Source organism: Neofelis nebulosa, chromosome 11 (assembly GCF_028018385.1).
Source record: "Neofelis nebulosa isolate mNeoNeb1 chromosome 11, mNeoNeb1.pri, whole genome shotgun sequence".
In the NCBI taxonomy this organism is placed as follows: Eukaryota; Metazoa; Chordata; class Mammalia; order Carnivora; family Felidae; genus Neofelis; species Neofelis nebulosa.
This window is the reverse complement of record NC_080792.1, coordinates 2,729,617-2,755,279: the sequence shown is the minus strand read 5'-3', so window position 1 is coordinate 2,755,279 and position 25,663 is coordinate 2,729,617. Positions and strand designations below refer to the sequence as shown.

At 49.5% G+C, this 25,663-nt stretch overlaps 2 long non-coding RNA genes across 4 annotated transcripts; one reads left to right on the top strand and one right to left on the bottom strand.

The window, feature by feature from the left end:
- Positions 1-183: 183 nt before the first annotated feature.
- Positions 184-7,330, bottom strand: LOC131489885 (uncharacterized). Of its 2 annotated transcripts, none has more exons than XR_009250793.1 (5): positions 7,208-7,330; positions 5,993-6,049; positions 3,828-3,977; positions 702-2,361; positions 184-459 (listed from the first exon to the last, which is right to left on the bottom strand). It is a non-coding gene; the product is annotated as an uncharacterized LOC131489885 (long non-coding RNA). The 2 variants fall into 2 exon arrangements; XR_009250795.1 differs by having other exon boundaries at positions 5,993-6,133; positions 7,208-7,328.
- On the top strand, positions 6,355-22,413 carry LOC131489884 (uncharacterized). Of its 2 annotated transcripts, none has more exons than XR_009250792.1 (3): positions 6,355-6,456; positions 7,228-7,852; positions 19,954-22,413. It is a non-coding gene; the product is annotated as an uncharacterized LOC131489884 (long non-coding RNA). The 2 variants fall into 2 exon arrangements; XR_009250791.1 differs by lacking the exon at positions 6,355-6,456 and adding an exon at positions 18,846-19,086 and having other exon boundaries at positions 7,570-7,852.
- The last annotated feature ends 3,250 nt before the right edge of the window (positions 22,414-25,663 follow it).

Genomic DNA, 25,663 nt, shown 5'->3' with positions numbered 1-25,663 from the left:
ACAACTCCTAAAAGTTCTTATAATCAGACCAGGCAGATCTACAATACCAGTGACCAAATTATAGCTATCTGGTGGTTTTCATGGTATTCCTAACTTTCCTAGTAAAAACAGTTCTGTTAAAAAGAATACGCTACTTTAAAAGAAAGCCAAAAAAAAAAAAAAAAGAGAGAGAGAGCAAGAGAGAGAGACAGAGAGACAGAAAGAGAAAGAGAGAGACTGGGCAGGAAGGAAGGAGGGAGAGTGAAAGAGAATCTGAGTTTACAGACCACAGAAAGCATGCTGCCCCTATTTACAAAAGAATCTTTGTTTACGAAAGAGTTAGTGGCAGATTCCCTTCAGTTTTACTTTTATTTCAAAACATGTTATGAAATTTCAGGACACTATAAAATATTACAACGCACACAAAAGTACAATTTTGCAATAACACCCATATCCACCACTTGGTTAAAAAAATCAAACCTGGGGCGCCTGGGTGACGCAGTCGGTTAAGCGTCCAACTTCAGCCAGGTCACGATATCGCGGTCCGTGAGTTCGAGCCCTGCGTCAGGCTCTGGGCTGATGGCTCGGAGCCTGGAACCTGTTTCCGATTCTGTGTCTCCCTCTCTCTCTGCCCCTCCCCCGTTCATGCTTTGTCTCTCTCTGCCCCAAAAATAAATTTAAAAAAAGTTGAAAAAAAAAAATTAAAAAAAAAAAAATCAAACCTCCCTTTTCTCTCTCCTCAGCCACAAACCCCTCTCTCAACAAAGGAAACCATTCTTGTGAGTTTCGTATCACCACATGTCACACTACGTATTTCTCCGTACCTTTACAATAAATGTATCCTAAACAATTAATCATATTTTTATATATCTTAAACATTTGCAAGATTGCTATTATACACTGATTTCATTTTATCAATAGCACTATATGTTTTCTTGCAGGCTTTATCTGTTGTCAATGTGTTGCTGTACTTTATTCTGTTCTCTGTCAGACGGTGGTCCTTTGGGAAGGTACCACTCCATCTAGCTACTATCCATTCTCCTGATGAGGCTTCTCTTCAAATGGAGCATTTAAAATATTGTTTTATTGAAGGGTGCCAGGGTGGCTCAGTCAGTTAAGCATCTGACTCTTGATTTCGGCTCAGGTCACGATCCCAGGGTTGTGGGATCGAGCCCCATGTTGGGCTCTGAGATAGCAGAGCCTGCTTGAGATTCTCTCTCTCTCTCTTTCTCTCTCTCTCTGCCCCTCCCCCACTCATGCTTGCTCTTACATGAGTGATCTGTCTCTCCCTCAAAAGAAATAAAACTTGGAAATATTTTACTGAAATCTGTTTTTAAACCCGGTTTTACTTGCAACTTCCCTATGCCTCAGAGGTACTTTTTCCATAACTTAGGCTTAAATCAATTTAAAAACGAAACAAACTATGTTTTTCTGGCTATAAAACTAATACATGCCTATTTTAAAGTAAACATACAAGAACATAGTTCTCCACTTTAGCAATAACCACTGTGAACATTTTGGTGTATTTCTTTCCAGCAACTTTCATGTTTTGGTTTTGGTTTTCACAAAACTAATGCTATCAGAAAAGGCAATTTCCCTCGGCACTAAAAAACTATGAAAACAAAAATGTAAATGATCAGAAAGTATTCCTGCCTGTACTGTAACGGTTGGGCATTTAGGTGATTCCAACATTTCACTCTCTTTTCATTTAACAAACGTTCAGTGAACATTTGCTCATGCTATTCGGGGTAGAAAGTGCAGCAGTAACCGAGACACGACTTCATTCCTTACAGAACATTAAATAAGAAACACAACTACATGAACCATCCCATGACTGCCACTGTGACCTGCACGTAAAGAACAAGAAGACAGAACGCTAGGGCACACGGGAGGCAGAAACCAGTCACGCAGGGTGGGGAAGACTCCACGAGGAGGAGAGGCGTGCAGGGTCGATTCAAAGATAAAGGAAGGCGGCTGAGAGTAGCGAGTGTGTACGACCTGTGGGTGGGTGCGTCTGTGCACCGGTGTTGCAGGGAGAGCGAGACGGGAGGCCAGGAGCAACTACGGACTGTCATGCCCTCGTGGGAGCCCATGTGCCCACACCTCTCCTACTTTTCTGGTTATGTTGTGAAGACAGCATCCCATTGTGAAATTACTGGACCACAATGATCTGAAGGAATCCTGTCTGTAGGATTCTGACACATTGGAAACAAAGTGTTGCTCAAGATTCTGCATTCTGGATGCCAACACCAAGGCGTTATCTCATGGCAACTGGCACCAAGGACGGAGCGATGCCGCGGAAAAGGTGGTAGCCTGGAAACGGTGTCGGCCTCAGGGCTGTGCTATTATTATCCTTCATTCTGTATCAGCTAAAGTGAGTGACTGTGAGAGACATGACGTGAAGAAACGTATTTGGTTACTTAAAACACACGGAAAAAAAACCGTATTATTAAAATAGCAAAGCTCTGTGGGTAGGGGTGGATTTTTGCAATTTGAGTAACGCGTGCACGCGTGCACATACACACACATACACACGCACACACACACCTCTCAGGGATACACTGAAGAATTATCAGGGGCACCCGGGTGGCTCGGTCCATTAAACACTGGAGTCTTGATTTCGGCTCCGGTCATGATCTCACAGTTTGTGGGTTCAAGCCCCGTGCTGGGCTCTGTGTTGATGGTGTGGAGCCTGCTTGGGATTCTCTCTCTCCTTTCTCTGCCCCCACTTCATACTCTCTCTCTCTCAAAATAAATAAACTTAAAAAGAAAAAGAATTATTAACGAGGACCTTGATGGGGTCAGGGAACTCCAAAAATTCACTGAACAGGAAAAATTTCATAAATGGGAAGACATTTCAGGAAAAGAAAGAGTATTACAAAGATATTAATGATCTCAAAATTACTTTTTAAATTAAAAAAACTTCAATAATATTTTAAAGGGATTTTTTTGGTTAAAATAATTCTAAAGTTTTGAAGAAATATTGTTCAGTAACACCCAAGAAAATTGGCAGGAAAAGAAATACACTAAAATAATTCAAAATATTGGGGTACCTGGGCGGCTCAGTCAGTTGAGCGCCCGACTCTTGATTTTGGCTCAGATCATGATCCCAGGGTCGTGGGATCGAGCCCCACATCCGGGTCCTAGCTGAGCACAGAGCCTGCTTGGGATTCTCTGTCTCTCTCTCTCTCTGCCCCCTCCCCCTCAAAAACAAAGGAAAAGAAAAGCAATTCTGAAATACTTCTTTCGATGGGTAAGGATGGGGTTGGCAAAGGGAGAAACAGAAGCTACTGTTTCTCACAGAAGCCCCAAACCTTCAGTTAACCTATGTCTGCACTATTGTGATTAAAAATACAATAAGGTACATCGGGCTCCGTGCTGACGGCTCGGAGCCTGCAGCCTGCTTGGGATTCTGTGTCTCCCTCCCTCCCTGCCCCTCCCCCGCTTACACTCTGCCTCTGTCTCTCAAAAATAAACAAACCTTAAAACAAAAGAATAATCAGAAATAAACTGGGAAAGAAGCAACGAAAAATAAAGGACAGCGTATAAAACAAGGAAACAAGTATTTAGATAAATATGCATCCGTGGTTGCTGTTAACGGTAAAAACATATGCTAAAAGGTAAAGATATTTGACTCCCCAAAATTTTAAACTTCTATGTGCCGGAAAAACATGTAAGTAAAAGGTAAGAGTCAAACAGGATAACTACGTGCTAAAATGTCATCGATGTTAACATTACATGTTAAGGATTCCTTACAAATCAAGAATGAGAAAAAACCCAATTAAAAAACACGCAAATAACATGACACATAGAGGAAGGAAAAACACAGTCAATAAATAGGTACGCACTTTTGGATTCTCCGATCAAGGAAATGCGTGTGGAAATAGTGACGAGGCTCTGGTGGCAGCGGAGTAACACGCCCAGCGCAGGTGTCCATTTCCAAGTCCAAGTCTTCTGTGAAATCACCGGGCACTCCTTCACGACATGACACCTTTCACCTTAGTGAAAACAAAGCAAGCAAATCTTGGTGGTCTCAAATAAGAAGGGGAAAAAAAAAAGGTGCCCCATATTTAAAAATAACACCGAGCAGAACCCACAACCAAAGGTAACAGGGAACAGCTATCTGCACTGCTCAAGCCAGGTTAAAAGAAATCAGACCAAAACAAATACAACCCTGTCGTGACAACAGACTAAGTTGTGGGCCATGTTTTGAAGCAGTGGGCATCTGTTTCAGTAGGAGTTGATTCTGCTCTGGAGGGTGGACTCCAGCTGCCTCACCTGGGATGCAGGGGTCCCGTGAGACCCCACTGCAGGAAGGGCCCCTGGGTCCACCATATTCCTGGCGGGCTGACTTTTTCTACTCGCACAGTAAACAGCTCTGTCTCCTTGTGAACGCAGCCACTTATAAGGGAGCCGCAGCTGAAAGGACCAGCTTTGGACAAATTTGTCTCTTATTCCAAAGTCTTTAAATATCTGTAGCTTTAAAAGAGGGAAAACTAAAGATGACCCATTCCTGCTTCTAAGGAAAAGAACGGAGTCTGCTCTCATTACAGTGAGACGCGACAATCAACACACACAGGCCTGTACACCCTACGCCTCTTTTTTCAGGTCAGGACTATACCCAATTAGCTCGTGATCTGAGCCAAAGAGCAGCAGAGGAAGCACGTATTCAGGGCTAATACGATGACGTGTGGCGCACGGGGGCAAGTGTTTGCACATGGGTTATCTCAAGTAACACATACAATCCCAGAACAGGATTCTGTGGGGACACAGGCTTGGGAAGCTCAGGCTCTCACGTGAGACTCTGGCTAAGAGGGAAGGATGACATAGGCAATCCCAATTCCAGGGCCTCCCCAGGCCTGCTCCCTGCAGTCTTTCTGATCTGCTCTCCATGTCCGTGAACTGAAGTTTTACACATTCTCGAAGTGTCTTTTCGGCTCTAATATCCTGGAGCTGTCCGATTCAAGATGTGTACTCATCAGAAGCTCCAAAAAATCCTACGAGGGGGGCAGTCATATTTCCAAACTTAAGAGTCAGGATGTTCAGTCTGATACAGCACCTCTGTGCTACTTCCAGAATCATCTATCCATCTGGAAGGTGGAGGCCAAGTATTTCATTGTTTACAGAGATAACTGAAATAGAATATTTTAAAATGGGATGCCAGAGATGGTCTGGGGTACAGGGTGCAGGAGTGAGTACAGCGTGGACAGTAATGAAAGTTGAGAGGAGACTTGGTCTTTAGAGTTCTTGCTCCCATCTGTCCTCTTTCTTCAATTCTCTCATTTGGTGCCATGCACACCTTCTTGTAAGAGAGCTCTTCCAGGATGGTGTCCTATGAAACCTGTACTTTCAGATTAATTTCCCATCATACAAACTCAGTAACTCGGATTCCTTTTCTTTCATTCCTCCTAACTCTCATTTCCAATGGTGTCTGACTGGGGATAGAGAAGAAGTGACTGGAATAATTCATGCTAAGGTGTGAATGGTCCATTGCTGACTCAGCTTGTGATCCCAGCTTTGCACTCTGAAGGAGTAGCTACTGAATCCAAATAGAATCTAATGGTCAGAGTTAAGGACTTATTATTCAGTCAAGTCTGAATAGTATACTATGTCCAAATAGTAAGCATATTTTTCTGCCCTGGTTCCCTTTCTACTGAACGGAGATGGTATTAATAGGATACTTTAAAGCTCTGATTTCCAAACTTCTGACGGTGCATATCAAGCAGATACAAGAAAATGAGCACCTACCCAAATCATTTATTGAATTCACATACATATGTACAATCACTGCACCGATGTGCTGTTTACTGCAAACATATAACTTTAAAAGGGTGCGATAAAACTAAATAATACATTTACACTATTTTATTTTCACTGTAGAAAATGTATATTCTTTTGCTCTCATTCCAACTTGTGTTTGGAGTACAAATAGTAAGGAGGAATACGCTTCACACACGTAAATTACGCACGTAAATCACACACCAAACGCTGAAAGAAAACAGCCAGTGAGCACCTCCTCTCCGCATGCTTCACCGTGGGCACTCAGGTCACTTTTCATGGTTGTCTGTGCCTGTCAGACGTACACAGGAAAGGAGGGGCAGGAAGATGGGTGAGGGGATCCGTCTGTACAGTGTTAATAACGTCTGATTTTCTTCTTTGATCAAAAGAGATAAAAAAGTTATAATGGTTTCTTTCTGTAACCCAGTTAATCATTATCGTGGGGGTGCAGTCACTGCTCCGTGTGCCTCCGTTAACACAAGAGCAGGCTCGGATCCAAGTTTTGTGGAACTTGGGACTGTTACAACTTCTGGGGAAAGGAAACTCTTTAAGAAAAAGAGCACACACACAAATCTTACTTTTGCAATTTCTTACAAACTCTGTGATCCTAGCAACACGGTCCTGGGTCCTCCCAGAGTGGCTCCCGGGATGATGGGAGAGGATTCTGGGGGCGGGGGGCCCAGCACCCCCAGCAAGGAGGTAGGAAATGGGTCTTCAGCAGACTTGAGGAGTCCTCTCTTGCAAACGAGGAAGCTTGGGAAAGAGGGCTTCTTTGCAAAAAGCTGCTTAGAGGACTGGAATTTAAATTTCTTTCCCTGCTTGGCTCCTCTTAATGGGCTTTCATTCTTAGCAAATCCTGCCTTCTGTGCTCAGATGTTCATAGAGCAATCCCTGGAGCACAAGACAACTCGGAGGTCTGGCGCTGATAAGGACCTGAGCTCAAATGTTTAGATAACGTCAGAGCCCTTGGCCCTGGCTGCCGTCATTCTGCTCCCTCCTAAAAATATGAGCTGTGGTCTCAAGATAGTGGTGCTCCTGGCTCGAAGAGGAGGATGTACAGCTTTTTGGTAAAAAACATCCTGGACTTACTAAAATAAGTCACAGTGTCAGCTCCTGCCCATTAAGGGGGCCCATTTTCCCTGGTCTTTGTGGGTGAGAAACCTGAGATGAAACTGGTCTTGCAGAAATCTCAGCCTGTCTCCCTTTTAAGGCGCTGTTTTCAATGCAAGATGGCAAAGGAAAAATCCAAGAGAAGGCCGTGGCTAACAGGACATTTACGGCCCTGAGAGCACTGAAATGCAGGAGGCGGGGTGGGGGGCGGGGCTGTACTTGAAGCAAGGGTTGCGAAGGGTTAAAGTGTGCACTTGAATGCGGTGGACAGTAGGGATGCCCAAAAGCGATTTCACTAAAAAAATAAAGCCACAAATCCGTTTCTCCCCTCTCTCCTTACCCCACGTGGGCGTCTGGCAGGACGGCCTGCCTCCAGATCGTTCTCTTCTTACAGGCCTGTCCTCGACGTCTCTTCCGTTTCTCTCTGCGGCTCCCACAGGCCCTCTGCTCGCCTGAACCCGTCCGCCCGGACGCCACGCGGGGCCGCCCAGGAGAAACCAGCGGCAGAATCCTTAGAAACAAAGACGTAACCGCGGACCGGCGGCTCCGAAGGCGGGCGAGGTACACGCCACGCTGACCCAGCATGCCTCGGGCGGCCCCAGGACTGGCTGGCTGCGGCCACGTGACTGGGCCGCTCGTGATCACGTCACGGGGCCCGCGCACAAGCCCCGATCTGCGGCTGCGCGGGGAGGGGCCCCAGAGGCGGGAAGGCCCGGGGGCTGCGGGCCGGTTGCGGGCCGGGCCGACCTGGTCGCGGGAAGAGCTTGCCGCTTGCGTGGTTTGGGGACCGATGCCCATCCGGCTCGCGAGGCCTCGTCGTGCGGCCCGGGCGGAGAAGGCCTGCGCCTGCCTTCCTTCCTTCCTGACAGGTTAGGAGTGGATTTGGGGGCGCAGGGAGCCAGGCGTGCTGGAAAGAACCTAGAAGAAACCGGAGGAACCTTCTAGAATGTGTGTCTGAATGAGCTCTGGGAACACTGACCATACGGTAAGAATTCATCCAGATAAATTTTACTGTTTTACCTTCAATCCTTAAACCTAGCTCCGAGGAAGGAGGTAGGGCTTTTTTTACGGGGACGTCTGACTCACTCAGTGAAGGGTGATGCTGTGGGTCGGAGAGGGCGGGAGGGAAGATCCAGCCCCGTGCCTTTGCACCGGCAGCAGGCCAGCCCTCCCCCCCCCCCCCCCCCCCCCCCCAAGGAGGGGAAGGACGAGGTCAGCAACCTCGCACGTTGCCGGGAACATTTACCAAGAACTCGCCTTAGGGGCAGGTGCCCTGCAGGAGGGGGCAGGCTGGACCCAAGCGGCCCTGCCACCCTGAGCCTCACCTGAACACCCCCTACCCGGACTCTGTCTGCATCCTGAGCCACTGCTCGCGAGCCACCAGATGCTAAGTGGCTTGCACTGCTGGAGTCTCAACTTGCTCATAGATTTGCGGGGAAGTCCATGCCTACAGTGTAAACTCCTGGCCCCAGGGCCCCACTCGTAGAAGCATTTCGCAAAGGGGCCTGGAGCCTGTGACTGAGACACCACTGCCACCTGGTGGCCGCACACCCAAATTACAACTCCAGGGTTTATAGTTCCGGTTCTATTGTTTTCAGCAGGATCTCCTGGAAAAGTTGAAGATGTGAGCCTTGGGTTATGAAGCATTAAAACACGGAGGTGACAGGGGAAAGGAAGTAGTGAGTGTCAGGCCAGGATGGGGAAGTTGGACCATTTCTAGGGCTTCCGGATTCTGGGCTTCACAGGCCTGCAGCCCCTTAAAATGTTTGAAGTTCCCGCAATATCAAATGCACCCAAAACGAAGGAACTGCAACACCTGCCAAAGACAAGATATCAGTCCTGTGTCTTCTCTGTCTTTCGGGGTTGTCTGTTTTACTCTTTCTCTCCATCCGCATGTCAAGTTGCCTTTTTTGTTTGTTTGTTTTTTAATGTTTAGATGTTTTTGAGAGTGTGTGTGTGTGTGTGTGTGTGTGTGACACAGCAGGGGAGGGGTGGGGGGGGGACAACCCCAAGCAGGCGCCACGTTGCCAGCCGTGGACCCCAACATGGGGCTTGAACCCGTGAACTGTGAGCTCATGACCTGAGCCAAAAGCGAGAATCTGATGCTTAACCAGCTGGGCCACCCACGCACCCTGTCAGGTTGCTTTCTCTGAGAGGGTTTCTTCCGCCTAAACTGACACGTGGACGACACTGACCTGATTCCACGCTTGCATCCTTGGAGGCACTCTGGCCTGTGCCCTGGACAGGTCTGGAGGGAGCCTGACTCGGAGCAGAAAGAACCCAGCAGAGAATAGAATACTTCCTCCCACTCCAGAAAGGAGCAGTTCTCCAAGCCAGTGTCTTCTGTGTTGCAGAAAATCAGGTTAGACGATGGTCAATGAAGCTGAATAGCCAATGATGTCCATAAATAAACAGAGCCTCACGCTCCCGCCATTTTATACTTCGTTACTTCAGATGTCCCAAGGCCTGCGGTCTTACCCTTGGCGAAGCCGGTTTAGAGGAAAAGAGAGCCAAAGGGAAAGAAAGGGAACCGTGTCATAGGTTTGGCTCAGCGCTCTCTGTTTTACCAAATCCTTAACTGCTGTGGGCCGAAAAACCGAGACGGAGAGAATTTATACGTGACCTAAGTTAGAACATAAGTCAAGTCAGTATATATCAAGGACACAACGTGACCTCAGATCTCTCTGAACACAAAGAAGGCTTTTACCAAGAGTATCTTCAGCATGTTGAGATTGCGGGCTGCTGTCAGGATGTCTGACTTGTTCTCTGCACCTCCGTCCCTTCTCAGATGTCCTTCTGATGAGCTTCCCATGAAACCGGAATGTTCTACTTCATCTCAAGAACTAAGAGTGAGGAATGTTCACAGACAAGATTGCGTTAAATTCTTCTTGTCCCTTTTCCCCAGTATTACACGTGAACGGGTCCAGTGCGGAAGGAGGAAAGCCCAGCCAGGCCGCGGGATTTAAGGATTTTCAGCCTGTGGATTCAGGAAGTAGAAGTCTTAATTTTTAGAGCCGCTCCGTCAGGCACTTTACAGCTTCCTCTTCTAAGTGCTAAGTGCCATAAATCTCTGGACGGCCGGTCTCCAAACTCACATGTAAACGGTCCTGCACATGAGCAGCAATGGCCACCGACACAAGTGAGTGACCCATAAATAAGGCTCACGTGTGGTCCTCGGCTGTCCCAGTCCACTGTCCATCCACAGGTGCGGCCCTGGGCGTCTGGGGCAGATGGCCGCACCTGCACACTTTCTGGGCACGGCGGCTGGCAGAAAGGGAGGCCCGATGCGACAGCACTGCTGCGGGCCTGCCTTTGTCCGGGTGCTTCTACGGTGCGGGCGGCCTTGACGACGTGTCATCCGAGAGTGGCCGTCTGAGGCTGGGGTCCCTGGGCAGCAGCCTCGGGGGGAATTAAGGGTTGGCTCTGTGCGGGCCCTTGCCCACTGATGGTGATTTAACCACGTGAAGTGGCCCTCCCGAGGCTGTCTCTGTTGGCTCCGGGAGCGTGCGAGAGCCACTGTCTTAGGACCTGCTGCAGACTTGTCTAGGACTCCTGCGTGAGGACAAGGTAAGCGGAGGAGGACCTCAAAAGAGAAGGTTGCATTGTACGGGGCAGGGGCCTGCACGTTTTTTTCTGCGAAAGGCTGGATAGTAAATATTCAGTTTCAACGACTCAGCTCCTCCGCGGCACGGAAGCCGCCACACGCTGTGCCCGAGTGAGGGGGCCCAGCTGCAGTTTGGTAAAACTTCATTTACCAAAAGAGAGGGTAGGTGGGATTTGGCGCCCGGGCCTACTTTGCTGACCCCCAGGATAGGAGGAGGAGCAGAAAGGCAGCCCGTAAGATCCAGACCTAATCCCTGTTCTGCCGCGTGCCAGATCTGAGACCTTAGATGTTACTTTTCTCTGAGCCTGTTTCCTCATTAGTAAAAGGGAGTTCACAGTATCTGCCCGTTAGACTTCTAATGATGCACGCAGAGCTCCTAGCGTACTACCTGGCACAGAGTGGGCAGGCGGTAAATATAGGGCTTTCCATCCAAGCACCCGCAGTTCTGGGGGGAGTCCGGCTGTAGGTGCCTCAGTGCTCTGTTGCCTTCATAGTCTTTGATGGTCCTCTTTTGCCTCATTTGTTGGTCCTGACTCAGAGCGAATGAAGTCTCTTTCACCCCATTTGTATTTTAAAAGTAGGTCTTTCCAAACTCACTGACATGTTATTTCAAACGGCCTGGCAGCATTCAGGGCTTTGTGGAGTCCCCTGGCAATTTTACTGCACCAGAACATTGCCTACCCTAAAATTTTTAAATTATGGTGGAATGCAAAACAGATGTACCAAATCTAGGGAGGACTAGAGCAACATTAATTTGTTCCTTGGGAATGCCCTTCATGAGCACGTTTTGGGGCAGACATTTGTGATAAGAGCCAGGCAATAAAAGATCCCAGCGTGTTTTAAACACTGCAATTTTTGCAATTTGTGTCAAAGAAAATTTGGAAGGCACAGATAACTGAAACAGAGCTGACTAAATTTATGGCTCAACCTTTCACTGAAATATCTGTGTTTGGAAGATGTCACTGATCAGAGAAATGAGAATGTGGGTGGAAAAAAATTAGTATTCAGACGGGTGGAGCTCTGAACTATGACACTGATCGATACTTAGTTATTTAGAATATGAACTGGGGCCAAGTTTCTGCTTGGGTCTCTTCAAGGTGGCTGGCTTCACGGTGCATTGCAAATACCAATGTGAAAATAGAGTACTAAACTTAAAGCAGTGTTTTCAGAAAAACTGTTTAAAAGAATTTTTTTTAAGTTTATTCTTAAATAGGGATAGAGACAGAGCATGAGCAGGGGAAGGGGAGAGAGAGGAGGAGACACAGAATCCAAAGCAGGCCCCAGGCTCTGAGCTGTTAGCACAGAGCCCCACGCGGGGCTCAAACTCACAGACCATGAGATCATGACCTGAGCCAAAGTCGGATGCTTAACCAACTGAGCCACCCAGGCGCCCCCAGAAAAGCTGACTTTTATATACAAGGTTGTGATTTTAAGTACACTGAGCTTCAAAGTAGGAAAAAAATACATGGATAGAGAAAAAGTGCAGTAGAGTAATACTTAGTGTGAAGGCCACTAAGATATTGGCCTGGGGCGCCCAGGTGGCTCAGTTGGTTAAGCATCTGACTCTTGGTTTCAGCTCAGGTCATGATCTCATGGTTTGAGTTTGAGCCCCATGTTGGGCTCTGTGCTGACAGCAAGGGGCCTGCCTGGGATTCTCTCTCTCCCTCTGTCTCATCTGCCCCTCCCCTGTTCAAGGTCCCTCCCTCCCTCCCTCTCTTTCTCTGTCTCTCATTCTCTGTCTGTCTCTGTCTGTCTCTGTCTCTCTCTCTCAAAATAAACGAATAAACTTAAAAAAAATAAAAGATACTGGTCTGAGAACTAGGCTGAGCCCACATTGTCAGCTATAATACATTACATCCTTGTGGGTCATATGATCCAGAAAAGAACTATTTGTGGCACAAGAAGAAAATTACTTCTTTCGGCAAATCTGAAATTTCATATCCCCCAAGATGTACTTGTTATACTTTTCCTTGTAAGAAATGAATCTGATCGAAATCTCTCTTGACCCTATAGAGTTATAATCTTCTGGGTAAAACTGACCTACTTTTTATCTAATTCTGTGCTACCACTTCTATAGAAAACGAACTGTGCCAGACCAGAAACGCGTTCTGTGTTAGTGCAGTTGTGCATCAACACGTGCTTTCAAATCAGGACAAATGTTTGGCTTATGAAGAAGACGAATGGCTCACCAAGCCAGAATGTAAACATTTCCTGTAGCTTTGTTACTTACTAATAACTTGACGTTTTCTTGCTAGGTTTTTATTTTATAAACCAGAGAAGGAAACAGATTCCAATGGTACTAAATTACAATGCCATGAAAGTTGTAATACCATGATGTCGATGATGCACCGGAAGGTTATGTCTAACTTTTTTTGGTAAAAAATAATAAAGAATGCATTTACTATATTTTGTTTTGTCCAAATGCAGTTGTTTGTGTGGTTGAGCTCATGCCGTGTGTAAAATTACGTAGTGTTTTCAAGATTTGTATTTTGAAGTAATCTGCAATTAACAGCAAGTTTTAAAGATAGTGCAGAGAGGTCCTGTGTACCCGCACCCAGTTTCCCCCAACGGCTGTATCATATTTAAATATGGTACAATAGCAAAACCAGGAAACTGATGTTTGTAAGATGTGGGTGTGGGCATCTAACCCATTTTATTCCGTGTGTGTTTTCATGTAACTGCCACTGCAATCCAGATACAGGACGGTTCCCTTACCCAGAGCACTCTCTCTTGCCGTTCCTTTAGAGCCACACTTATGTCCCCACCCGCCACCACTCCTTATCTCTGGCAACCAGTAATTTGTTCTCTGTCTCGGTACTTTCGTTGTTTCAAAGGTAAATGGAACCATATTTGTAAATGGAATCTCATGTCATGTAAATTTTTTATATTTTTTATAAATCAATATAATGTTCCTGCATATAGTTGGGCCTTGTTGTTTCTTTGGAAGTGCTAGGCCCATTGATTCAGCACTTCTGAGAAGGAAAGCCTGAGGCACAGTACTTTTCTAATTGGTCTTTTGTCTCAAAATCCTTGGACTGGGATGGGGGAGGCAGCATCTCTAAACACAGTACCATATCGTGAGGTAGCCCACTCCCCCTTTTTGTTCAGATACAAAGGAAAGGTTACCAACCTGAAGTTACATAAGGGAAAAAATAGCCTCTGAAGATAGCAGTGAGAATCTGAGGGTAATGGCCCATTGTTTTCATAATTCTCTCAATTCTTGCAAAGAGGAAGGAACTCTTTCAATTATTAAGCTTCTTATTAAATTGAATGACCAGAAAACAAGTTAATGCTAATTGCGTCTTCTGGTTAGACCTGAAGTCTTGGCCATTGTTAACACCCCTCGATCATTCAGAATCATATCCATATAAGCAAATTAATATAAATCCTATTCATGTACATTTCCTCTCTCCATCTCTCTTTTCTTTCTCCCTTTCCCATCATCCATCTTCCTTAATTTTTCTCTCCCTTCCCTCCTTCTCTCGTTTTCTTCTTCCCTCTCTCCCTCCATCCTTCTTTCCTCCTTGTTTTCTCTCCATTGTATTTTTGTCCAATTTGCCTTTTTTCCCCCCAGAATTGCCCTTAGTTCCACAGTCACTAACATTTCTTAGTCCTAAGGGTAGGGAGAGTCACCTAGCCCAGTGCTTCTCAAACATCAGCGTGCCCACAAATGACCTGTGTGTCTTGTGGAAATGTGGATCTTATCTCAGGAGCTCTGGGGCAAGCCTGGGAATCTGCATTCTTGACAGGCTCCTAGTGTGTGGACCACACAGAGAGCAAAGACAGATGATGAGACCTTCCCCCACACCAGCACCCTTGTGATGTTCAAACACTATCCCTTTCCCTTCAGTGTGGAGAAGGCACCAAGGAGGTGGCTGGGCAAGAGTGGTGAGGTTTTGCGTTGCGGTGGGGTTTGGAGCTGACGGCCAAGAAAGAATTCTCGAAGACATCTTTGGTGCAGGCATATTGTATTAAAGCACGGGGACGGGACCCGTGGGCAGAAAGCGTTGCACTGGGGTTGTGAGGAGTGACTGGTGATATACTGTGGGGTTGGGGGAGGGAAAGGCGCAAGGGAGGCCTCCAGAAGGACTTTCATGTGCTAATGAGGACTCCTGAGATACCTGAGGCCCAGGGATTGGCAAACTGGGGTTGTTTTTCCCTCTCACAAAGCATTGTCCTTAAGACAGTAGGGAGTTTCTGGAGATTAGGCTATTGATAAGATTACCCTTTTCTTATAATTTGTTAAGGTATTTGTAAACTGATGGAGAATCTTATCAGTTTGACCATTTGTTTTCTGTCCTTCCCTTTGTCCTTGGACTGCCAGGAGCACCTGAGGACTATCACACTTGTCCCACCTGGGGGTGAGGGACGTGCCAGCTTGTACTTTACCCTCAGCCTGCCTTATGGTCCCTCATCAAGGTGCGGTGTGGGGGGAGGAGCTGCAGAATTGGGGGGATGTGAGGGCAGAGAAGAAGTAGCCTTTGGAGGGTGCGCCAGTGCGAAGCAGAGGAGGGAGCATCTGGCTGGTTTGCTTCTCTCCGGGGTAGGAATCCAGCAGGCGACTGGCCGAGGGGATGAAATGAACAGCCAGGAGATGAGGCCTTCACGGAACTCTGGGTGGGGACCCCGGAGCGGTCTCTGGGCTCCCACGCTGCCAGCAGGTTGGTGGTCTCCACGTGTGCACTTCCCATTGTTAACTCTTTTAACCATTCCCGGATCCCTCCGTGGGACCCACAGACGTCCAGTCGAACCATCTTTGAGGAGTTAAAGAGACCTCTTGTCCATTAGGATCAAGAGTTTCTCCATCTGAATGCAGACCGCCCTCCATGATTCATGCTGAGGTAACTTAGAGAAAAAGAAGAAAGACTGAAAAATCCAGCTGACTGTTGCCAAGGGAGGTATCAGTGAGCCACCCGGTGTGACCACCACAACTTCGGCATGAGTTTCTATTGACTCAGCACTTGGTTTTCTTCGTGCTGCTTGGATTATGCTGTCAAAGGCCAGCCCCCCTGTGGCACATCCATACTGGTGGCAGCAGGCACAGCCTGTGACATTTCAAGTCCACGTGACAGAGCAATACGTAAACTCCGGAAATAGAAAGTTGTCTGGACGACACCCCTTTCCCGTCGATACAGTGATAGCGTCTTACGTTTCTTTACTGTAAGACTTCATATTCGCCTTTCTTCATATTAACAACACAACCGTGTTGTGGTTGATGCAGTTTGCAAATGATTATAAAATAAACGCATGCTGTAATGATTATTTTGCTCTTTTTATTATCCCGATAGTAAATCTGGGCCGTTCTTGACTGGTGCAGTAGGAACCGGGCAAGATAAAGAAGGCGCCAACATTTGCTCCTTTTGGCTGCTCAGGATCGGTGCTCATGAGGCCAAGACCCCAGGCCGAAATTTGTTTGTTTGTTTAACTTTTTTAATGTTTTTTTTTTTTTAAAGGAGAGAGACACACAGAGCGTGAGTGGGGGAGGGGCAGAGAGAGAGGGAGAGACACAGAATCTGAAACGGGCTCCAGGCTCTGAGCCGTCAGCACAGAGCCCGACGCGGGGCTCAGACTCACAAACCGCGAGATCATGACCTCAGCTGAAGTCGGACGCTCAATCGACTGAGCCACCCAGGCGCCCCCCACCCCCCAGGCAGAAATTTCTTATGGGCGCTGTTCCCATGTTTTCTGGGACAGTTAGAATTTCAGATACTCTGTTTTGTTATTTTCATCCATTCAGGTTTGTCAGGTGTGAGTGTCCGTTTGTTATAGGACGTCTTCTCTAAGGATGCGTGCCCCTGGCAGAGGGGCCCGTGGAGAGAGTGTAGACAGATCAAGTCTGTCCTGAACAACTTCAGGGACGTCCCAATGGTGTATCCATGGTGCCATCTTCTCATGTGAGAGAGAAGTTTGCAGGAACGTGTGGGTGAATGGGATATTTCGATAGTAAAGAGTGAAGTAAAAAAACACTTGGATTCTGGGTGCTGGGTTTTTGGTGTTCCTTCCAATATTTTTGAACTTAATTCTGGGACACAAATTACTTGGAAACGTTTGATCCTTTTGGGTCTTGCTTTGAAGCATCGTTAGGCTGAAAGGAAAGAGTTCCTGGTTCAGGGCTAAGGTGCCTCGCTTCCGGGATGGTAGCCCCAGAGTAGGCTCAGTGCCCCCTGCACTGTGGACATGAGCCAGTCCCCACTGCGGGGGAGCTCCAGGAATCTTCCGTCCCATTCTTTCCAGTGGTTCTTTCTGGGCCTCACCTGCGTGTGCTCGTCAGTACCCCGCTGAGACCGTGAGGTGGGGCCTCCACACCCGTGTGTGTGTCTGTCCTCTCTGCCACTCAGACCTGGGAATTCTGTGCCTCAGTCTCCCTGACTTGGCATCAGGAGGACCGCTGGGCGCTGCTTGGGCTCTCCCTCCTGGCACTGCGGCCACCCTGTCTCTTCAGGCAGTGAGCCGAGGGCAGTGGTGGGACCCACCTTCGCGCACAGATCTCTGCCCCGTGATGCTTATCGTCCAGGGTCCGAAAACCCTTGTTCTGTGTGTCTCGTCCAGGTTCAATGGGGAGGCTGTACCTGGGGCCCGGGGCTCTGTCCCAGAGAGACGCTGCCCTGCCAGTTCTACCCTCGACCCACTCAGGACCATCCATGTCACATTCTTTCACTCTTCTCTTTTCACCGTGCTGTGGTTCCGCTCGATTCTGCGGTGTACCACGTGCCACCGAGCCCCACGGTGAGGACACGAGTTAGCCAGGCGTGGAGCTCGTGTCCACAGGTACCAGGATGGGCACAGAAAGGGCCTGTCTTCCCGGGGCTCCGAGTCCAGCCTTGGGGAGTGAGTGTTGGGGGAGGGCCAAAGAAGCAAAAGTAAGGACTCCAGTAGACACCCAACCAAACTGTAACCGGATCGTCTTACAGAAGAGTCGTGCGCAAAGTGATAGAGCCTACGAGGAAAGGAGTGAAAAGTTCCGGGAGGACAGGCATGCCAGGGACTGTAGAGGGCCTGGGGGTTTAACAGCAGTCCCGACAAAAACCCGGGAGTGATCGAATCTGGCCGTACCCATCCCCCTGTGTCCCCTGCTCTGGCAGAGTTACAGAATGACCTGTGTCCTCAGCTGTACGCGGCAGCCCCGTGCGGCGCTCCGATGAAGCCGAGGAGTCAACCTTCCCCAGGTCTGTATCCAAATGCTGACATCTTGCCGGGTCCCAGGTCGCCACGTGGCGCCACGGGCATTGGCCCGCAGCTCCAGGCGCACATGGAGAGGAGGCTGGCAGGGGGCTCCTGGTCGCTGACTCTCCCACTTGGGGGAGGGAGACGCGGCCGAGCCTCTTTGTCCCCAAACCCGGCCTCGTGAACGCTCTGAGTTCGGGCCCACATGATGAGCGGCCATCCTTCTCTGTGGATTGGTGGGGGCTGGCTTGAACGTGGGGGTGGGGAAGGAGCTCAGGTGGTCTCTCCTGCACGGGGCAGCAAGGGAAACTGAGGCTGAAGAGTACAAGTTTGCTAGAGGTCCAGGGAGGAAGTGAACGAGCACCCACGTGGAGCCGTGACCTCTTGAGAGAAGTGAAAAGGTGGCCCAGAAGCAAGGGTTGTCTCAGTGCTGGGGCGGCTCACCCCCCCCCCCCCCCCCACCCCACCACTCTGCACCAGGACTGGAAGTCAGGGTCAGGGTGCCGGCAGGTTGGCTGTTTTCGGGACTTGTGAAAGACCGTCTGCTTCGTGCCTCTGTCCCAGCTTCTGACCATCTCCCGTGACTCTGGGCTTAGACAGGCTCCCTGACCTCTGCCTTCTTCACGTCTGTGTCCACAGTTCCTCCTTTAGCAACGGCACCGGTCATATGGATTAGGGCCCACTCTAGTGATCCTATTGAGACTGGATCACCCCTGTAAAGACCCTGTGTCCAAATAAGGTCACATTCTGAGGTCCTGGGAGTTAGGCCTCCAACATATCTTTCCTGAGGGGCTCAGGAGACAAAATTCAACCCATAATGGAAATACAAGAAAAGCGTGGGATCTACAAGAAAAGACTGGTGTTGTGGCTTCAGAGACGAGGCTGAGAGGTTTAGAGATTGCGGAGAAGGCTCCAGAAATCACCAAAAGCCCTTAAGCAGAAGAATGGCAAGATTGCGTCTGTGTTTCAGAGAACAGCCCTGTCCTGAACAGAGGAGGCTGGAGCAGGGATAGCAGATCAGAGGTCATTTCACCGTGTAGACCCCGATCCGATGCCGAGGGCCCGGAAATGGGCAGTGGCAGTGGGAATAGAAAGCAGGGCGGCACGTATTTTGAGAGAGATTGGATTGGATTGGATTGGATTGGATTGGATTGGATTGGATTTTCTTGATTCTATTCTATTCTGTCTTGTCTTATGCTTATTTTTGAAGGAGAGATAGAGCATGAGTGGGGAGGGGCAGAGAGAGAGGGACACAGAATCCGAAGCAGGCTCCAGGCTCCGAGCTGTCAGCACAGAGCCCGATGTGGGGTTCAAACCCATGATCCGTGAGATCGTGACCTGAGCCGAAGTCAGACGCTCAACTGACTGAGCCACCCAGGCACCCTGAGAGAGATTTTAAAAGCACGATAACTTTGTCTTCACCAAAGATGGCGAAGGTGGGCTGCCCAGAGGTGAGGCTTCGGGGGTTCCAGGAGTGGAGGGCTTGAAGTGCAATCGCAAAAACATGCCCCAAGGCCCGGGGGAGACAGGCAGAGAGGAGAGATGGGATGCATGGTGAGGGCACGCAGAGCCAGGAGGGTGAGAGCTGGCTCCCCCTGGAAGGGCTGCAGGAGGTGAAATAGAGACCGTGCTCCCGGGTCCTGCTAGAGAAGGGGCGGTGTGAGGTGAGGACTTAGTTTAATGTCCCTGGAAGTGCTGCGTTTTGAGGACACTTTTTGGAAGTTACACAAGTTGTACCCCAAAATAATCTGAAGCATATTGTGAGCGTTAATTTGATGTGGTAACCTGGTTGGGTTGTGGCCCAGATATCTGGTCAAATATTATTCTGAATGTTCTGTGATGGTGTTTCTCAGATAAGATTAACATTTAAGTCGTTTAACATTTGATAGGCTTTGAGTAAACCAGATTTCCCTGCATTGTGTGGTGGGCCTTACCTAATCAGTTGAAGGCCTAAATGGGAAAAGACTGAGCCTCTGAAAAGAAATTCTGCCAGCAGTTGGACTCAGCCTGCAGCATCAACTCTTGCTGGGTCTCCAGCCTGCCGTCCTACCGCAGATTTTGTACTTCCCAAACCTCACAATCATGTGAGCTATTTCCTTAAAATCACTACCTGTATACATACACTACCTGTTGGTTCTATTTTTCTAGAGAACCCTAATACACACATCATCTCGGTTGCTTTTAAACGTAGTTCTGTTTCCTCAGCCCAAAATGTGAACATGGGTTAGAAGTTGTTAAAAAGCAACATTTAAAAAAAAACAAAAACAGTACATTAAAAGTATGTTTTGGGTCGTCACGTCTTCTTTGTCTTCCTGTAGTTCACAGATGCTCCCCCAGCGGAGGCCCAGGATCCCAGGGAGAGGGCGAGAGCCCTGAGCTGCTGAAGAAATCCTCTGGTTGAGACGAAGGATCTGTTTTCCACGCACCCGACTTGCTCACTCACTGAGGGCAGAGTTGGCCGAGGGTCGGCACCTCCAGCTGCCGTCTTTGACCTCTGCCTGTCCCGGGAAGTAGGCAGAACGCAGCGAGTGGCCGTGGCGTTCAGCTCCTCTCGCTGAGTTTCTACGGAGAGGACCTCAGAACGAGGAGGAAAGGCAGGTACGTCATTTGGAGAAAGGACACGGTCACACCGGAGACGCAGTGAGCCTACCCAGTTAGACAGGTAAGTGGGACAGTAGAGCGCACGCACAGCGAGTAAAAGTACCTCCCGGGCCTGGCCAGTAGGAAGGGCTGGACAAGGTGCTGGAGACAGAGCGGAAGTGGACACCACCTTCTGAGGAACGTGTCCTCCCTCAAGCCGGGTGAGCCGTGTAGACCAGATGTGACCATCACGTGTGGACCAGACGTGACCATCACGTGTGGACCAGACGTGACTATCACTAGCTGACTCTCCCCTTCACGCTTGGATCTAGGATAGCTGGCACCCACTTGAAAAGTACAAGGAAGCTACTAGAAAGATTAGAACTCTTCGCACTTCCATTTGGAACATTTTTCAGGTAGCTAAGGGTGGTGATGATTTGTTTATTTTGTCTTTAAATTCCTGGTAGTTTAGAAAAATTTGGGGAAACCTGGCAAACTAGTCACAATCAAGTAGCGGGTGGACAAGCACGTGGTGACAGTGCAGCCGTAAGACCTGAATTTTAAAAGTCGCCTCATACTCAGCTGTGCGCACAGCCCCGTCCAGAGCCCTGGACATCCATTTATGAGCCCTGAGGTGCCAGGGTTACTCGTTTCTTCCCTTCCGCTCACGTGACTTTTCTTCAGCGAAGTGTATGGAACCGTAGTAAGGAAGCATCGAGTGGATTACAGAAGCCGGAAGCATTAGAAAGGAGCTCCCTACAATGGGCACCGTTCTGCATAAACACACACAAGACCACTTCTGCACCCCAGAAGGAGGCCCCTCGTGGCTGGCGTGCTCTGGAACCCTGCTTCTGGAAGTTACCCCATCACGGATCTGTCTGCAGCAGCGTTTCTGTGCGCCCCGGCTGGGCAGCCCAGTGTTGGGTCAGACCCAGACGTGTGGCGCAGACAGTGTTTACGGCTCGAGGTGAGGTCTCTGGTGTGGCTGCGGCCACTTTGAGTCTGGGCCGTGACAGATCTGAGAGCAGAATTAAAATCGCGGATCCCTGGCCTGTCCGGAGGCCTGTCCTGGGCCTCCAGCCTGCCTGGGTGAGGGTGACGCCCTGGCCCACACAGTGGCCTCCGAGTCAAGAGGCGTGGCGGCCCCTTCGTGGTAGTTTCTGGCCCAGATTTTCACCCGAATTGAGCCAGTGCTCCTGTGTCTTCATGAAATGCACCTGTGTGGGGGGTGTGGCCGGCAGGCTCTCCCAGGGTGTTGCTCTGGTTGGTAGTGAACAGTCCTGGGGGCCTGTCCCCGCGTCGGTCTGTGGGTTGCCTCGCCTGGCCTGACGGAGGTGCGGGAGAGCCCCAGCAAAGCCAGGCCGTCCGCGCAGTGCTCTCGGGATTTGTTGGACTCAGCCTGTCAGATCTGGACATTGACCAGGGGTTTTAACTCCTAAGAGGTAACAGACGGTCCCGAAAAGGGTCCTGTGAACAAGCCTTCTGTACTGAGGTCCTGGTGCCAGCGGAGGTAGAGGGGACCCGGTAGTGATATGGGCTGAGGGTGTGATGGCTTGGGGGTCTGCTGCAGACAGAGTCCTCCATCGGGGGCACTTAAGGGCACAACCCTGCATCGGGGACACGTGAGGGCACATCTGTCCATCATGGGCACCTGTGGGCCCGTCTCTCAGTTGGGAGCTGTGACTGGGGGTTCAGACGTGGGGTGACATCTATGTCCTTCTCTCCCAGGACCACACGTGTGGGATCATGCTCTGTGGTAAGTTTACTCAAAATTTAGGGTTGCATAGATGGGATTTCTCCTCCATCTGAAAATACCACGGGCAGAGCGAACACTAGAAACCTTTGTTAACCTAGTTTACTCGGAGATACCACTTTGTTGTAAATGTTCCCAGTTTTAAACAGGCGGTCCTCTTCTGTATTTGGGAGAAGGTTTAAGTTCGTATGCGAACCAACCCCTGAACAAGTGCACAGCCCTGCTTGCTAAAGCATGCGACCCACGTGGTCACCCCCCCACGCCATGGAGACCTCCGCCAACAGGTAGTCTGTTCCCCGGGACACCAGCGGTCTGCCTTCTAGGGGGCGCTTCGGGGCAGGTGGTCCCTCTTGTCACCCGGCCGCCTGCCTGAAGGTCCTTTTGTGGTTGGGTAGCTGTTGCTCACACGGCAGCCCTCAGAAATTGGGTCCGCTTTCTTCCAGATGTTTAATGTTTATTTATTTTTGAGACAGAGAGAGAGACAGAGCATGAACGGGGGAGGGTCACAGAGAGAGGGAGACACAGAATCTGAAACAGGCTCCAGGCTCTGAGCGGTCAGCACAGAGCCCGACGCGGGGCTCGAACCCACGGACTGTGAGATCATGACCTGAGCCGAAGTCGGACGCTTAACCGACCAAGCCACCCAGGCGCCCCTCTTCCCAATGTTTAAATGGAGCACAGCTCAGCAGCGGCCCGCCTGCGGCCCCTCTGAGGACATTCGGACTGATGCCGTCACTAATGTGGCTCCCATCTAGGGCTGGGCCCACTCAAAATAGCTTAACACATGGACGCCTCGTGATGAGCCTGTGAGGTTAGGAGGTGGGAGGGTTGGGCACGAGTAGTCGCGAGGGGAGAAGGTTCCAAGAGAATCGTAAATGATTATAATCTTTTGAATAAGTGACGTGTTGTTCTCTAGGTTGGTGTGAACATTAAGTGACAACCTCAGAAATAATAAAAGAATTTCATTTCCCTTTTCTTTTTTAAGTGCTTTTTTTTTTTTTTTAAATATTTATTTTTGAGACAGAGAGAGAGCATGAACGGGGGAGGAGCAGAGAGAGAGAGGGAGACACAGAATCCGAAACAGGCTCCAGGCTCTGAGCGGTCAGCACAGAGCCCGACGCGGGGCTCGAACTCACAGACCATGAGATCATGACCTGAGCCGAAGTCGGGCGCTTAACCGCCTGAGCCACCCAGGCGCCCCATTCATTTCCCTTTTCTAATTTGGAATTAGGATTGAAAACGTTTTTAGAGCATAAGACACTCTCAGCGAGAGGTCTGTACACAGCTAGTCTACCTCGAGGGGCTCCTGCGTGGTGATGTTTGAGCCCAGAACAGCCGGTCCACGTGGTCAGGAAGCACCTCCCTCAGCGAGCACGCATCCTGCTAGAGGCCCTTCCTGTAGGGCATGTCCCGGACCTCCCTCTCAAAACGTGAGTGTCTCCTCGGGCAGGCTGTCATACTGTCGTCAGCATCGTTGCTACCTCACCATGACTTGGCAGATGGCTTTTCAGTCTGTCGGTTCTCTGGGAACGGCGTGGGACGCAGACTTGCACGTTGTGTTGGGTGTGAAACACCGAGGAATCGTGGTCTTAAGAGAAGCGGAGGTGGAGCGGAGCCTTCCAGAAGCCAGAGGGAACTTTAGGACCTGGGTGAAATCGCCGCCACTCTGTGCTCCACAGGAAGGCTGTACCCGGAGCCACAGACGGTCGGGACGAAGGGACCAGCGATCTTCCCACCCTCCTGTCACTTTATAGGCAAGAAGAGGGGACACTTGAGAAAGGAGAGTGACAGCACAGGCTAGTGACAGCTCGTTGACCCCTGGCACGTCTCCCATTTGCTTGCATGTTTCGTTGATTTTTTTTTTTCTGATTAAAAATTAGACGTTTCTCATTATAGAACATTTGGAGAATACAGAGAAGCATCAAGAACAAAATCAAGGCCATGCGAAAGGGGGTTACCCAACGGAGATCGCAGTGTGGAAGGGACCTTTCAGAGCAGCAGAACGGGCAGTGTGGAGGGTCCAGCTGGCCCCTCTGTCCTCCAGGCCCCTCAGCGGACCTTGCTCTCTGACCTCCCTTCTACCCCGTGGGGGTTGTTTTGTGGCATCACCTCTGTTGCTTCTCCACAGTCAAGGATGGAAGGAAAGTTCTGTCCTTTCTCGGTCCCGCGAGTGCTGCTCGCTCCCGTGCTCGGGCAGGTCCGTCCAGCCCACAGACTCGGGAATCTTTCTGGTGCACTACTAACCGTACCCATTGTGATGGCCACTTAAAAATCCCCACAAAAGCGTCCTTAATTTCAGAAAACGTCCTGTAAATTCTCAGTTCTAAGATAGTTTTGTAAGAGGAAGGCGCAACGGAAATGATAGAAATGTTCTAATCCTACTTTTTAAAGCTGTGGAATCAAAAGAATGTCTTCTGCGCAGCCCTTTAAATCCTCCAGAAGGCCAGATTTTCCTGAGCGGCCCGTTTTAATCGTGGACCGATCGAGATTTTTAACTAGAGTTTATCTGGAAATTGCCAGGGCAGCTTCCATAGATTTCCCAGCAGCGCTCCTGTCAGAGGTGATGTGGATTTACTGTAACTGTTGTGCTTTGTGGAATAAGGTGTTTCACGTGAAAGGAGGTGAATTAGAATCTCTTGCTTCGTTTCCGGCCTGGTTTCTTGCTTCGTATTCCTCAAAATGAAGCCGTCAGTCTCGATAGGATGCGGCTCTACCTTGACTCCAGAAAAGCTCTGCTCTAAGTACTTCTGAAGTTCTGGTATGATCTTCTCTTTCATTTCTTTCTTCTTGCCCTTGAGGTAGATTTTAGGCATTCCTATGAAAAGAAATGTTTTCCATCTTGAAGCATCGCATTTAGTGGTAATTGTCGAGTGTTACTCCAGAGAGCGCCTTGCAGTGAGAGAGAGCCATCGACTTGACTACGCGGTGTGTGAAACACACCCCCAGGTCCCCTTGGGGCGTGCCTTGTGCTGTGGTGGTGGAGGGGAGCAAGTATCTTTACTTCCGTGATCAAGGAAACGGAATCCTGTCTGTCTGTCAGAGGAGATTAGGGAATGATGGTCAAAGGTGTGGACCCAATGAGATTTTACTAGTGTCCCCAGCTATTTCTTTCTTTGCCCTTTGCCCTCTTTCGGGGTGGGGGTGGTGAGGGGCTGCTTCTATACAGGGTCCCTCTTCTCCCTGCCGCTAGAAGTCTTCTGTGGAGGAGGGGACCGTGAGGTGCTGTCTGCACCCAGCAAGGGCTCTCCGCATAAGGGACCCAGAGTACTGGCCGGAAACTCTAGGCAGCCTCGGTGTCCAGGGTCTGGATGACCTAGCAGGGCTCTGGCGGCCTACAGCTGGTGCTGGCAGGGCCCAGGAGGAGCTGCAGGCTGGCCAGGGTCAGGCTGGCAGCAACAAGAGACGTTCTAGAAACTACTCTAGAAACCACTCGTGACAGGAAAGGCGCTCCAGGGGTCTGCCTTGGTCGGGGCCCCCCAGTCGTGACCCAGCCTGGTGAGGTGAGTTGGGCTTGGCATAGCAGGAGCTGAGGCAACTGCTGATGCCTTGAAGGACCACACGGTGCTGACAGCTGCATTCAGTTTCTAGAAGCTTCACGGCGTGAGCCATGGGTCTTCTGCTCCACGCGGTATCTTCACGTGTTCTCTTTTCTGGACGCGACTCTCAGCATCTCAGAAAACAGGCCAGATGTGAAT